The 15,455-nt window shown below is 36.2% G+C and overlaps 1 protein-coding gene across 5 annotated transcripts in view; it reads left to right on the forward strand.

The window, feature by feature from the left end:
* The window catches only part of INPP4B (inositol polyphosphate-4-phosphatase type II B), an 830,572-nt gene that overhangs the window by 319,295 nt on the left and 495,822 nt on the right, over window positions 1–15,455 (forward strand). For all 5 annotated transcript variants that reach the window (XM_044268013.1, XM_044268017.1, XM_044268010.1 and 2 more), the window contains exon 3: window positions 14,547–14,598. The gene's annotated coding sequence lies outside the window, so the exon portion shown is untranslated. The remainder of the gene's footprint in view (window positions 1–14,546; window positions 14,599–15,455) is intronic.

Below are 15,455 nucleotides of genomic sequence, written 5' to 3' on the forward strand. Positions count from 1 at the left end.
CTCACCACAAGAATAGCTACCATCTGTCATTATACAACACTATTACAATGTCATTGACTATATTCCCCATGCTGTGCCTCTTATTCCCCTGGTTTATTCATTCCATGATGGAAACCTGTATCTCCCACTCCCTTGCACTCATTTTGTCCATCCTACCACTCTCCTTCCCTCTGACAACAATAGTTTGTTCTCTGTATTTATAGGTCTGCCTCTGCTTTTTTCTTGTTTATTCATTTGTTTTATTTTTTCAGATTTAACATATAAATTAAATCTTATAGTATTTGTCTTTTTCACCGTAATACCCTCTAGGTGCATCCATGTTGTTGCAAATGTCAAGATCTCATCTTTTATTATGGCTGAATAATATTCCATTATCTATATATAAATTTTTACATATGTCACATTTTCTTTATCCATTTGTTTATCAGTGAACACTTAGGTTGCGTCCATATCTTGGCTATTGTAAATAATGCAACAATGAACACAGGGGTGCATATATTTGGCTTTTTAAATTAATTTTTTAAATTTTTTTATAAACATATAATGTATTTTTATTCCCAGGGGTACAGGTCGGTGAATTGCCAGGTTTACACACTTCATAGCACTCACCATAGCACATACCCTCCCCAATGTCTATAACCCCATCACCCTCACCCGACCCCTCTCCTTCCAGCAACCCTCAGTTTGTTTTGTGAGATTAAAAGTCACTTATGGTTTGTCTCCCTCCTGATGCCATCTTGTTTCATTTATTTTTTTCCTATCCCCCAAATACCCCATGTTGCATCTCCACTTCCTTGTATCAGGGAGATCATATGATACTTGTCTTTCTTCAACTGACTTATTTTGCTAAATATAATACCTTCTAGTTCCATCCATGTCATTGCAAAAGGCAAGATTTCATTTCTTTTGATGGATGCATAGTATTCCATTGTGTGTATATATATATACCACATCTTCTTCATCCATTCATCTGATGATGGACATCTAGGTTCTTTCCATAGTTTGGCTATTGTGAACATTGCTGCTATAAATATTCGGGTGCACGTGCCCCTTTGGATCACTATGTTTGTATCTTTAGGGTAAATACCCAGTAGTGCAATTGCTGGGTCATAGGGCAGTTCTATTTTCAGCATTTTGAGGAACCTCCATGCTGTTTTCCAGAGTGGTTGCACCAGCTTGCATTCCCACCAACAGTGTAGGAGGGTTCCCCTTTCTCCGCATCCTCGCCAGCATCTGTCATTTCCTGACTTGTTGATTTTAGCCATTCTGACTGGTGTGAGGTGATATCTCATTGTGGTTTTGATTTGTATCTCCCTGATGCCGAGTGATATGGAGCACTTTTTCATGTGTCTGTTGGCCATCTGGATGTCTTCTTTGCAGAAATGTCTGTTCATGTCCTCTGCCCATTTCTTGATTGGATTGTTTGTTCTTTGGGTGTTGAGTTTGCTAAATTCTTTATAGATTTTGAACACTAGTCCTTTATCTGATATGTCGTTTGCAAATATCTTCTCCCATTCTGTCAGTTGTCTTTTGATTTTGTTAACTGTTTCCTTTGCTGTGCAAAAGCTTTTGATCTTGATGAAATCCCAATAGTTCATTTTTGCCCTTGCTTCCCTTGCCTTTGGCGATGTTCCTAGGAAGATGTTGCTGCGGCTGAGGTCGAAGAGGTTGCTGCCTGTGTTCTCCTCAAGGATTTTGATGGATTCCTTTCTCACATTGAGGTCCTTCATCCATTTTGAGTTTATTTTTGTGTGTGGTGTAAGAAAATGGTCCAGTTTCATTTTATTGCATGTAGCTGTCCAATTTTCCCAACACCATTTGTTGAAGAGGTTGTCTTTTTTCCATTGGACATTATTCCCTGCTTTGTAGAAGATTAGTTGACCAGAGAGTTGAGGGTCTATTTCTGGGCTCTCTATTCTGTTCCATTGATCTATGTGTCTGTTTTTGTGTCAGCACCATACTGTTTTGATGATGACAGCTTAGCAATAGAGCTTGGAATTGTGATGCCACCAACTTTGGCTTTCTTTTTTAATATTCCTTTGGCTTTCTTTTTCAATATTCCTTTGGCTATCCAAGGACTTTTCTGGGTCCATATAAATTTTAGGATTATTTGTTCCATTTCTTTGAAAAAAAATGGATGGGATTTCGATAGGGATTGCATTAAATGTGTAGATTGCTTTAGGTAGCATAGACCTTTTCACAATATTTGTTCTCCCAATCCAGGAGCATGGAACATTTTTCCATTTCTTTGTGTCTTCCTCAAATTCTCTTGTGAGTACTTTATAGTTTTCTAAGTACAGATTCTTTGCCTCTTTGGTTAGGTTTATTCCTAGCTATCTTATGTTTTGGGGTGGACTTGTAAATGGGATTGACTCCTTAATTTCTCTTTCTTCTGTTTTGCTGTTGGTGTATAAAAATGCAACTGATTTCTGTGCATTGATTTTATATCCTGACACTTTGCTAAATTCCTGTATGAGGTCTAGCAGTTTTGGAGTGAAGTCTTCTGTGTTTTCCACGTAAAGAATCAGATCATCTGCAAAGAGTGAGAGTTTGACTTCTTTGCCAATTCTAATGTCTTTTATTTCTTTTTGTTGTCTGATTGCTGAGGCTAAGACTTCTAGTATTATGTTGAATAGCAGTGGTGATAATGGACATCCCTGCCATGTTCCTGACCTTAGCAGAGAAGCTTTCCGTTTTTCTCCATTGAGAATGATATTTGCGGTGGGTTTTTCATAAATGGCTTTGGTAATATTGAGGTATGTGCTCTGTATCCCTACACTTTGAAGAGTTTTGATCAGGAAGGGATGCTGTACTTTGTCAAATTCTTTTTCAGCATCTATTGAGAGTATCATATGGTTCTTGTTCTTTCTTTTATTAATGTATTGTATCACATTGATAGATTTGCTGATGTTGAACCAACCTTGCAGCCCTGGAATAAATCCCACTTGGTCATGGTGAATAATCCTTTTAATGTACTGTTGGATCCTATTGCCTAGTATTTTGGTGAGAATTTTCACATCTGTGTTCATCAAGGATATTGGTCTGTAATTCTCTTTTTTGATGGGATCCATGTCTGGTTTGGGAATCAAGGTGATGCCAGCCTCATAAAATGAGTCTGGAAGTTTTCCTTCCATTTCTATTTTTTGGAACAGTTTCAGGAGCATAGGAATTAATTCTTCTTTAAATATTTGGTAAAATTCCCCTGGGAAGCCGTCTTGCCATGGACTTTTCATTTGTTGGGAAATTTTTGATGACTGCTTCAATCTGCTTACTGGTTATGGGTCTGTTCAGGTTTTCTATTTCTTCCTGGTTCAGTTGTGGTAGTTTATGTGTTTCTAGGAATGCATCCATTTCTTCCAGATTGTGAAATTTGTTGGTGTAGTGTTGCTCGTAATATGTTCCTATAATTGTTTGTATTTCTTTGGTGTTGGTTGGGTTCTCTCCTCTTTCATTCATGATTTTATTTATTTGGGTCCTTTCTCTTTTCTTTTTGATAAGTCTGGCCAGGGGTTTATCAATCTTATTAATTCTTTCAAAGAACCAGCTCCTAGTTTAGTTGATTTGTTCTACTGTTTTTTTGGTTTCTATATCATTGATTTCTGCTCTGATCTTTATGATTTCTCTTCTCCTGCTGTTTTTAGGCTTTCTTTGCTGTTCTTTCTTTAGCTCCTTTAGGTGTAGGGTTAGGTTGTGTATTTGAGACCTTTCTTATTTCTTGAGAAAGGCTTGAATTGCTATATATTTTCCTCTCAGGACCGCTTTCACTGCATCCCACAGATTTTGAACCATTGAGTTTTCATGATCATTTGTTTCCATGAATTTTTTCAATTCTTCTTTAATTTCTTGGTTGACCCATTCATTATTTAGAAGGATGCTGTTTAGTCTTCATGTATTTGGGTTCTTTCCAAATTTCCTCTTTTGATTGAGTTCTAGCTTCAGAGCATTGGGGTCTGAAAATATGCAGGGAATGATCTCAATCTTTTGATACCAGTTGAGACCTGATTTGTAACCCAGGATGTGATCTATTCTGGAAAATGTTCCATGTGCACCTGAGAAGAATGTGTATTCTGTTGCTTTGGAATGGAATTTCTGAATATATCTGTGATGTCCATCCTGTCCAATGTGTCACTTAAGGCCTTTATTTCCTTGTTGATCTTTTGCTTGGATGATCTGTCCATTTCAGTGAGGGGAGTGTTAAAGTCCCCTATTATTAATGTATTCTTGTCGATGAGTTTGTTTCATTTTGTTATTAATTGGTTTATATAGTTGGGTGTTCCCATTTTAGGGGCATAGATATTTAAAATTGTTAGATCTTCTTGTTGGACAGACCTTTTGAGTATGATATAGTGTTCTTCCTTATCTCTTATTATAGTCTTTGGCTTAAAATCTAATTGATCTGATATAAGGATTGTCACCCCAGGTTTCTTCTGATGTCCATAAGCATGGTACATTGTTTTCCATTCCCTCACTTTAAATCTGGAGGTGTCTTTGGGTCTAAAATGAGTTTCTTGTAGGCAGCATATTGATGTGTTTTGTTTTTTATCCATTCTGATACCCTGTGTCTTTTGAATGGGACATTTAACCCATTAACATTCAGGGTAACTATTGAGAGAGATGAATTTTGTGCCATTCTATTGCCTGTAAGGTGACTGTTACTGTATATTGTCTCTGTTCCTTTCTGATCTACTACTTTTAGGCTCTCTCTTTGCTGAGAGGACCCCTTTCAATATTTCCTATAGAGCTGGTTTGATGTTTGCAAATTCTTCAGTTTTTGTTTGTCCTGGAAGCTTTTTATCTCTCCTTCTATTTTCAATGATAGCCTAGCTGGGTATAGTATTCTTGGCTGCATGTTTTTCTTGTTTAGTGTTCTGAATATCTCATGCCAGTTCTTTCTGGCCTGCCAGGTCTCTGTGGATAGGTCTGCTGCCAATCTAATGATTTTACCATTGTATGTTACAGATTTCTTTTCCCGGGCTGCTTTCAGGATTTTCTCTTTGTTGCTAAGACTTGTATATTTTACTATTAGATAATGGAGTGTTGATTTTGAGGGGGGTTCTCTTTACCTCCTGAATTTTGATACTTGTTACCTTTGCCATATTAGGGAAATTCACTATAATAATTCTCTTTAATATACCTTCTGCTCCCCTCTCTCTTTCTTCTTCTTCTGGAATCCCAATTATTCTAATGTTTTTCATCTTATGGTGTCACTTATCTCTCAAATTCTCCTCTCATGGTCCAGTGTTTGTCTCTCTTTTGCTCAGCTTCTTTATTCTCTGTCATTTGGTCTTCTATATCACTAATTATTTCTTCTGCCTCATTTATCCTAGCAGTGAGAGCCTCCATCTCCATTTTTGATTACACCTCATTAATGCTTTTTTTTTTAATTTCAACTTGGTTAGATTTTAGTTTTTTTATTTCTCCAGAATGGGCTTTTTTCTCCAGAGATGGATTTTCTAATATCTTCCATGCCTTTTTCGAGACCGTCTAGAACCTTGGGAATCATCATTCTGAACTCTAGATCTGACATTACCAGTGTCTGTATTGATTAGGTCCCTAGCCTATGGTACTGCCTCTTGTTCTTTATTTTTATTATAGTGACTTTTTCTGCCTTGTCATTTTGTCCAGATAAGAATATATGAAGGAGCAAATAAAATCTAAAAGGGTGGCAAAGACCCCAGGAAAATGCACTTTAATCAAATCAGAAGAGACCCCAAATCATGGTGGGGGGGAGAGAAAGGGGATAAAAAGAATTTAAGAAAAAAAATTAAAAAAAGAAAAAAAATAAAGAAAAAATATAAAAAAGAAAAAAATATATATATATATATATTAGACTCGTGACTAGAACAGAGTCACTCACTTAATTTTGGGAATATTTTGGTCTTTTAGAAGAAACTACCTCCCAAAATTTTAAAGAATGAAAAACATATATAAGTGTAAACACACTGAAGGGATGGAATATACCTATAAAGATGAAAAAATTTTTTTTCCTAATTTATATAAAAGGAGTTGGTAAAATAAGTTTGTTGGGAGAATAAAGAAAAAGAAAGTGGAGAGAATTTGCTCAGGCCAGAGACTAGAACAATCCTGGAGTAAGACTTAGGGCATATTTTGATCTATTAGAAGAAATTGTACCCCAAATTTTTTAGAGGAAAAACCCCTATGTGTATACAAAACTAAAGTTAGATACAATGAAGGATAAAATATGAATATAATAATGAAGTTTCAAAAAAATTATTTTTTTTAAATGAAAGGTATCGTTAATATAAACTAGTTGAAAAACGTTAAAAGAGGAAAGGGTAAAAGTTAAAAAAAATTAGCAGAAGAAAAAAAAATTAAATTAACTGCAAGACAAAAGAATCTTGTGGAGAAAGCCATGAATTCCATGCTTTGCTTTCTCCTCCTCTGGAATTCTGCTGTTCTCCTTGGTAAGTGAATTTGGTCTTGGCTGGATTTCTTGTTTATCTTCTGGGGGAGGGGCCTGTTGTCGTGATTCTCAAATGTCTTGCCTGGGGAGGAATTGCACCACCTTTACCAGGAGCCAGGCTAAGTAATCTTCTTGGATTTGCTTTCGAGAACTTTTGTTCCCTGAACGCTTTCTGTAGAGTTCCGGAGGACAGAAATGAAAATGGCGGCCTCCCAAGCTCTGGCCCAGAAGAGTCGAGAGTTCAGGGCCCCATTCCTCAGAGAAAAGCACTCAATCACTCCCATCTCCCTGACCTCCAACTGCGCTCTGAGCTCAGGCACCCTTTGACCAGTTCAAGGTAACCTGGAGCTGAGAGCTCACTCCTCAGCTCTGTCTCTGTAACCAGCTTCCCTGCTATAATACCTGAGAGTAACACTCAGACACCCCTGATCCTTCTGTGACCCCATGGGGCCAGGGGCCATGCTGACCCCACATGGGCTTCACTCCATTTTAGCCTCTGGAGTGATGTCCCTCAGTGGAGCAGACTTTTAAAAGTCCTGATTTTGTGCTCTATTGTTCCGCTGCTTGCTGGGAGCCGGCTCCTCCCCCCGCGGTCTATCTTCCCGTTGCTTTGGATTCACTTCTCCACCAGTCCTACCTTTCAGAAAGTGGTCAATTTTCTGTTTCTAGAATTGTTACTCTTCTTCTCTTCGATTTCCTGTTGGATTTGTAGGTGTTTGCAATGGTTTGATAAGTTATCTAGCTCATCTCCTGCTACCTGATGTTGTCTCAACCTGCTACTTCTCTGCCGTCTTGACTCCTCCAGGGGTGCATATACTTAAATTAGTGTTTTCATTTTCCTTGGTTAAATACCCAGTACTAAAATTTTGGGATCATTTATTATTTCTGTTTTTTTTTTCTCTTTTTTTCTTACTTTTCTTTTTTTCTTTTTTTAATTTAAATTCAATTAGCCAACATATAGTACATCATTAGTTTCAGATGTAGTGTTCAATAATCCTTCAGTTGTGTATAACACTCAGTGCTCATCAATTATGTGGTTCCTTAATGCTATTTTTAATTTTTTGAGGAACCTCCATACTGTTTTCCACAGTAGCAGTACCAACTTATATTCCCACCAACAGTACACAATGGCTTCTTTTTCCCCACATCCTTGCCAACATTCATTTCTTGTCTTTTTTATTTTAGCCATTCTGACTGGTGTAAGGTAATATCTCATTGTGGTCTTGATTCAAATTTTTCTGATGGCTAGTGATGTTGAGCATCTTTTCATGTGTCTGTTTGCCACCTGTATGTCTTTTTTTGGAAAAATGTCTATTCAGATGCTCTTCCCATTTTTGAATTGGGTATTTTTTTTAAAGATTTTATTTATTTATTTATTAGAGAAGGGGAGGGGGAGAGAGCAAGCACAGGCAGACAGAATGGCAGGCAAAGGGAGAGGGAGAAGCAGGCTCCCTGCCAAGCAAGGATCCCGATGTGGGACTCGATCCCAGGACGCTGGGATCATGACCCGAGCCGAAGGCAGCTGCTTAACCAACTGAGCCACCCAGGCGTCCCTGAATTGGGTATTTTTAAAGATTAATTTCAGCATTGAGCAAATGGCTCATGACTTTTACCTTAAATTGGACTTTGGAGCAATATATTTGGTTTCAACAAAAAGCTATCTTTAGACAGTTGATGAAGGTTATTGATATTAACAACATGATAGTATTTATCAAACTAAAATAATTTTTCCACAATTAATCACTTAAGAAAGGCATAATATATTCTCTAGACTGTAATTTTTTCAAGTACCTCCAACTTTTTCTATAAAATGTATCTTATAGGTGTTAACTATTGACTACCATGAACCACAAGAGTATACACTATAAATATCAGTTTCAGGGACCACAATTTGTTTTTTAACATCAACAGAACATTGAAGGGGAAATGCAAGATTTGTGCAAGACATTAGGTGTGGCTAAACATCATACTGAATACTTGGCCAAAACGAAAAACACGTTAGGTAAAACTATAGCTCATTTCCAATACATGAGATAGAAGTAATGCTTGGCTGTCTACTTTTTGTGGCAGGAACACAATTTTAAGATCATAATAACAGGATCACAAGGAAGATAAAAAGTTAACCTTTAGAAATTCCCATGGAATTTCTAAACTATAAGAAAAAAATAATAGCAGAAGTTTAAAAAATATTTTTACTAAGAGTAATTATATATTATTTATTAAATTGCATTAAATCCCATCTGTATGCCCAGTTCTATGTTAGGTTTGGAAATACAGAGATTCTTACAGTCTAGCAGGATAGACAAACATGTGGCCAGTTAATCCTGCCTGGGAATTATGAGGGCAGGTTATTTGAAGGGGGGAACTGCATTTTCAAGTAGGTATAGGGATTTTCTAGACAAATGAGGCAACTCTGAAAAAAAAATATTTGTAAAGTTGTAGGTGAGGAAGAACATGAGGTATTTTGGAAACTGTACACTTATCAGCTGAAACATAGGCTTTTATAGAAGATAATTAGAAAGCGCCAAGGCCTGGTATGCCATGTGTATCTGCTTCCTTGATTAGAGCTTATCCTATGAAAATAGATCAATGGTACAAAGGTTTCTTTTCATCCTTTAAATGAGTTTACTTGTTTAGCTACTATTTTTGTTTTTGTCTTTCTTTATCATGTTTCCCCAAATCAAGTGGTCTCATGAATCATTATACACATGCAAATGAGGAAAAGTCTATTGAACATTTTACTCTTAAAAATGTCATTTGCAGGGGTGCCTGGGTGACTCAGTTGGTTAAAAGTGTCCTTTGCCATTTGTTTCAAATTTCCACAAAGTGATAGGTCACCTAGATAGGAGCAGAGATTTAGATGTGAGAAGGCTATGCATTTGAGAGATGAGGTAAGTGAAATCTAGAAAAGTTTAAGTGACCTCCCCTTCGCCAGAGGAAGCCAAGAAAATCAACATCAGTTTTCCCATCCTTGGCTATTTTGCCTGCATGTAGTCAAGCTCATTGATGACAGGAGGGAAGATCCTAGCTTTCCAGATGCTGAGAAGTGCAGGAAGAGGCATCTTCAGTTCTGGAGAGGCCAGGGCACGCTACTCTACGTGCAGCTGCCACGTCTTTTGATTTCAGAAGATAACAATTTCTACTAGGAGGAAAATAAAATCTAAAATTGTAGAAAAACAGGAAATGATGATGACACAGTCTTTTGTTGATTTTCAGGTGGTTAATTATCAGTTGAATTAATGGTCATTTATCTTTTCCTGCTTAGAAATTGTTCAGTTCCAATTTTGAGAAGTTAAAGTCAGAAATGTTTTCTGAAGTGGAAAATGGAGAGAAGGAGGAGAGCTAATTATCAAAGTTTAGTCAGAAAAGAGATTTAGCAAATCAGCTAACATTGTTTATAGAAATATTAAATATAAGACTTTAGTTTTCATGAACCAAGTATTGAATGTTTAATTCTTATACAGTTAATTGGGAAACTTACTTTTGGACTATTAATCTGTCAATAGTTTTTCTTGCTTTTGAAAAAAATAGGGCAATATGATATAACTATACAGAACCAACCAATGATGGTTCAACTTTCAACTTTATGATGGGGCAAAGCTGATTCAACTTCAGTAAACATCATACTTTGAGTTTTGAATTTTGATTTTTTCCTGGGCTAGTGATATACAGTAGGGTACTCTCTTGTGATACTAGGTAGAAACAGTGAACCACAATCCCCAGTCACCATGCACTCACAAGTGTGACTGCTGATACACTTACAACCATTCTTTACCCATATAACCATTCTGGTTTTCATTGATAGTACAGTGTTCAACAAATTACATGACACATTCAATGCCTTACTATAAAATAGGCTTCATAATAGATGATTTTGCCCAGTTGTAGGCTAATGTAAGTGTTCTGAGAATATTTAGAGTAGGCTAGGTTAAGCTATGATGTTCATTAGGTTAGGTGTATTATATGCATTTTTGACTTAAGGTATTTTCAATTTATGATGGGTTTATTGGAACATAATTCCATTGAAGGTCAAGCTTCCTCAACCTTCTGTATAGTTTGTATACAGATCCTCTGTATAGTGATGACACTTTTTAGTCTTGCAAGGTTTTGCTCTGTGGAGAGGAATGCAGTCAGAGAAGGGTAGGAGCAGACCCCTCTAAATCAGGTCCTAAAATAAGCACCATCCTCATCCAAGTTGAAGGCCAGCATGGGATTGGGGATATTACACGTGATATAAATATATAGACTTTGGAGAAATGATGGAATATCCAGTTGAAGATTTTCTAAAGGGAATTGGAATAACAGCTTGAAAATTGGGGTTGATTATGTATGTTTTGGCTCTTTTTTAGAATTGATAATGGAAGCCTGGAGACTGAGCAAAATTTCCATGGTAAAAGAGTATGGGGTGGGAAAAAAGAGGATGATAGGGATGAACTTGGGAAATGTCTATACACATATAATTTATTGATAATAACAGACATTATACATTGTATTATATTTATATATAATATATTATATAAATTATATGTATTATGATATCTGTTATATAAATTGTTTATATTAAATAATACATCATATATATATATAATTACCATAAAAACAATTACAATTAAGGAAACACTAGGCACCAGGCAGTCTGTATGGATTGGCTCATTTTAAACTCACAATCCATTGAAATAACTAATGAGATTAACCCTGTATTACAGATGAGAGAACTGCTATAGCTTGATTAATTTTCTTGCACTTCTACTTAATAAATGAAGAATAGTAGCCATGGCAAAGAAACTGCTCACTTTTGCTCTCCTGTCATAGAGCTTACTTTCATTTATGTACAGACCCTCATAAGAAGTGTCTAGAGATCTGCCATGGGTACAGAAATGGTAGATTGCCTGAAGTGAAGGGAGTACCTACTTGGAAATTTGTATTTGTTTAAATGACATACAATTGTTGACATTTATCTGGAAGCAAGAAAATCAGATTTAGCTCTCTCCATGTAGGTGTATGAACTAAACTCTCCTTCAGCTTCTCTCTATCAAGGAATAACAGCAGCAGATAAAAGATGTGTTTCCAGGTGCTCAGGGAACTGTTTTTTAAAATTTTTTATTTTTTATAAACATATATTTTTATCCCCAGGTGTACAGGTCTGCGAATCGCCAGGTTTACACACTTCACAGCAGTCACCAAAGCACATACCCTCCCCAATGTCCATAACCCCACCCCCCTTCTCCCAACCCCCCTCCCCTCAGCAACCCTCAGTTTGTTTTGTGAGATTAAGAGTCACTTATGGTTTGTCTCCCTCCCAATCCCATCTTGTTTCATTTATTCTTCTCCTACCCACTTAAGCCCCCATGTTGCTCAGGGAACTTTTGTTGAATCACCGTCTGACTGATGACATTTCTAATGTTTGGGATTCCTAGACAAATTGTGCATAAGTGTAGTCATTTGTACAATCCCTCATGATGATATGTGCTTCTTTTGGTAATGCATGAAAATTGAAGTTGTTTTAGATATTTTAATATGAGCATCACACTGAAAGACACTAGAGAATGAACCCTTACTTCCCAGGCAATGTATTTTTGAAAAAATGGTATTATTTTCAGTAACAATTAGATTATGCCATACCTGTGAAAAAGAGTACAACAGATGTACTTGCTATTAGATAATTATAGAAATATATATAGTTTTCCTCTCTTAGGTTAAAAACATTACCAGAAAATTTGAAAAAGATGTAAAGGTAAGGTATTTTAATAAATCAAAACCTGATGACATTATATAATCTTTGCATACTTGGATCTATTTTATTCTGTGATGCCTATATAAAAAATATATATTTATATATATCCATTTATTTATATTTATTTATTTATTTGAGAAATATATATTTCAAATACATATATATATGTACATACATATGAGTGATATATCTCTCAAGAAGAATTTTTTAAAGATTTTATTTATTTATTTATTTATTTGACAGAGAGAGGGAGAGATCACAAGTAGTCAGAGAGTCAGGCAGAGAGAGAGGGAGAAGCAAGCTCCCTTCTGAGAGAGATCAGAGCAGAGAGCTGGATGTGGGGCTCAATCCCAGGACCCTGAGACCGTGATCTGAGCCAAAGGCAGAGGCTTAACCCACTGAGCTACCCAGGTGCACCGGCATAATACAATATTTAAAGTATTTTTGATGACTTGAATTTGCAAGTATGGATCACATAGGATGGGCTATGTTTTGGTAGAGAAATAAACAAATTCAAGATTTAAAGACTTAGAAGACTTAGAAGAACAAAAGAGTTAAAAGAACCAAAGACTTAGAAGACCAAAAACATATTTCTCACTCAAGATACATGTCTACAGTGGATTGGCCAGGGTGCTAATCAAAATCTTTACAACTGGAAACCAAGATGAATGAGTGTCTACCATTCCCAGCAAAGTCAGCCAGTGGCAGTGGCAAAGAAACCTTGCAAATTGTGCACTAGCTATCAAAGCATCTACTCAAAGATTACACCCATAACTTCTAATATTTCATTGGTCAGAGCAAGTTCATGGCTATGTCATCCTAATAAATACAATCCTACTGTGTTCATGGGAAAGGAAATATTTGGTTGACTGGCACTGATGACTACAACACTGGCCCTGGTTCTATGTGTTCAAAGAGGCAAATGTGAGGTTTGGATGTTTACAAGTTGTCACCACAACTTTCAAAGGCAGGTTGTATTCTTGCAGCTTCTTATACACACATTATTTCATTTGTTTAAGTATTTTGCTAATGAGACCAAGGTGAAATTTTTATTACAATTTTGCTCTGATTCACCTCACTTTGTTTCTCAAATAAAACTGTTTTTCTTAGTCTTTTAAAAATTATAATATGGGAATTGAGGTAAGTGAAGAAGAATGGATTTACTCCTGGGGTGATTGGAGGGCTCAGCGGGTTAAGGATCTGATTTTGGATTTTGGCTCAGGTCATGACCTCAGGGTTGTAAAATCAAGTCCTGTGTCCATGAAGTCTGCTTAAGATTCTCTCTTTCTCCCTCTACCCATCTCCCCTGCTCACCTCTGCTTATGAACTCTCTCTATATAAATATATATAGAGAGACATATATAGAGACATCTATCTATCTATCTATAGAGAGAGAGAGAAAGAAAGAAAATGGATTTATTCCTTGTTTAAAAAGTCAACAACAATTCTTACTATGTTCATAGGGGGATGTTGAACCAACGTGAACTTTAAAACTCAACATTATTTTTATTATTTGATTTTTAGAAGTATTTTTGTACATTTTAGAATCCAGGGCAACATTGATTTTTATGTGCTAACAATCAAGATAAATGTTTGAAAGCTTATTGTTTTAAATCTTTAAGCTAAATAAAGATCAGACAAAGAGCTACTGTACAGTCCTCCTAGAATGATGCACAAATTTGTCCTACACTGATTTGAAAGCAGACTGTCTTTTAAGAAAAACTTTATGATTGTTGCAGAGAAGGGAGAACATTTGTCTTGTGTATGTATTCATGCAACTGAAATTGAACCCATTAAAATTGTAAGACTGAGGGTATATTTGCAATACATTTTGAACATTGCCCTCCAAAGATAAAAGGGTGAATGGCACAATCACTTTTTAGACCTATAATTTTAGGCACCATGCACTGAAATGATTTTCTGATTCACTTATTTCTCGAGTCTCTGTTTCTGCCATGTGTTTCATTTGCTTTCTAAGTGCATTAATTAGTGGCCTCTGAATCTCTTTCTTAGCACTAATGTAAAAAAATCCTTATACTTACCATTATGGTTTATAGATCTTAACATACAGGAAAAAAAAGAAAAAAGGTAAGGTTTTCCACAAACCCATAATGCAGGAGGTGAACAGATAAATGACCTTTGAACAAAATTAAAAGATCTGAATTTATCAAGCTTCTTTTCATCCAATTATCCATTTCACAATTATAGTTGATTATTTAAATTTCTAGATTCTAAATATATGTTTCACTTTTACTCAAGTATTTTGATATATTCTGTTCTTACTCTTACTCTTCTTTTATAAAATGTTTCCTTTGCTTTGTGAATAATTTATACATGCATTTATTTTTCTTCAAGTAGTTACTGAGTATCTATCTTACTTTGTGGCAGGCTGCTGAGCTTAAACTGACGTGGGTCCCTCCCTCTTGAAGCTTGCTGTCTGGTAAGAGAGACAACCATTCATTAAATAATTGCACAGTTTAAAGTTGCTACTTTCCTAAGTTCTGTGAGCTAGAGGAGTATGGAATGATTAGAGCATAAAACATTAGATCTCCATTAGAGGAGATCTCTTCTTGTTGGAGTAGAGTGGAGTGGCTGGAGAAATGTTCTCTGAAAAAGAACAGAATGGTTAGAGATCTGAAAGAGAGATGAACTAGGAGCATGTGGGTGTAGTGTCCCAGCAAGGGGCACAATCTATGCAAAGATGGTGGGATGGTTGGAAGCAGAGTTAGTCCTGAAAAGGACACAACCAAGAGCAGTAAGAGGAGCAGGTACCTCCTCCTGAAGAGGATGGAGAGGCCAGTGACAAGCATTTACAGGCCTCCAGTGTTTTCATTATCCTGTGAACTAGGAGGCCTTTGAAAGTTCTTAAGCTGAAGAATAATATGTGATTGGAGTTTTGAATAGGATCATTCCAATTGCTCTGCAAAAAAGTATTGGACCTGGGAAAGATCAATGTGGAGTTAAGGTGGGAAGATCATGTTACTCTTGGGCCACAGATGACTAGATGACTCTAGCTTGCATCAGGATGGTAATGGTGGCAACAGGGACAAGTGGATATATGCTAATAATAATCAGAAAATAAAAGGAAGTTGATGAATTGAAAATAGGAATTAGATATCTATAACACAATTTTCTGAGGTCTATTCTCAGTGCAGCATGACTCAGGCTTCAATGTCTGGCTGTTGAAACAAAAGTAAATTAAAACAAAACATCATTTGTTTAAAATATTCCTGTGCATTAAAGATGGATGAATAATATATATGCTTATTAATTCTATCCAGCTTAATCAATGCATTA

The sequence above is a fragment of the Neovison vison genome, chromosome 11, assembly GCF_020171115.1.
Source record: "Neovison vison isolate M4711 chromosome 11, ASM_NN_V1, whole genome shotgun sequence".
Classification (NCBI taxonomy): domain Eukaryota; kingdom Metazoa; phylum Chordata; class Mammalia; order Carnivora; family Mustelidae; genus Neogale; species Neogale vison.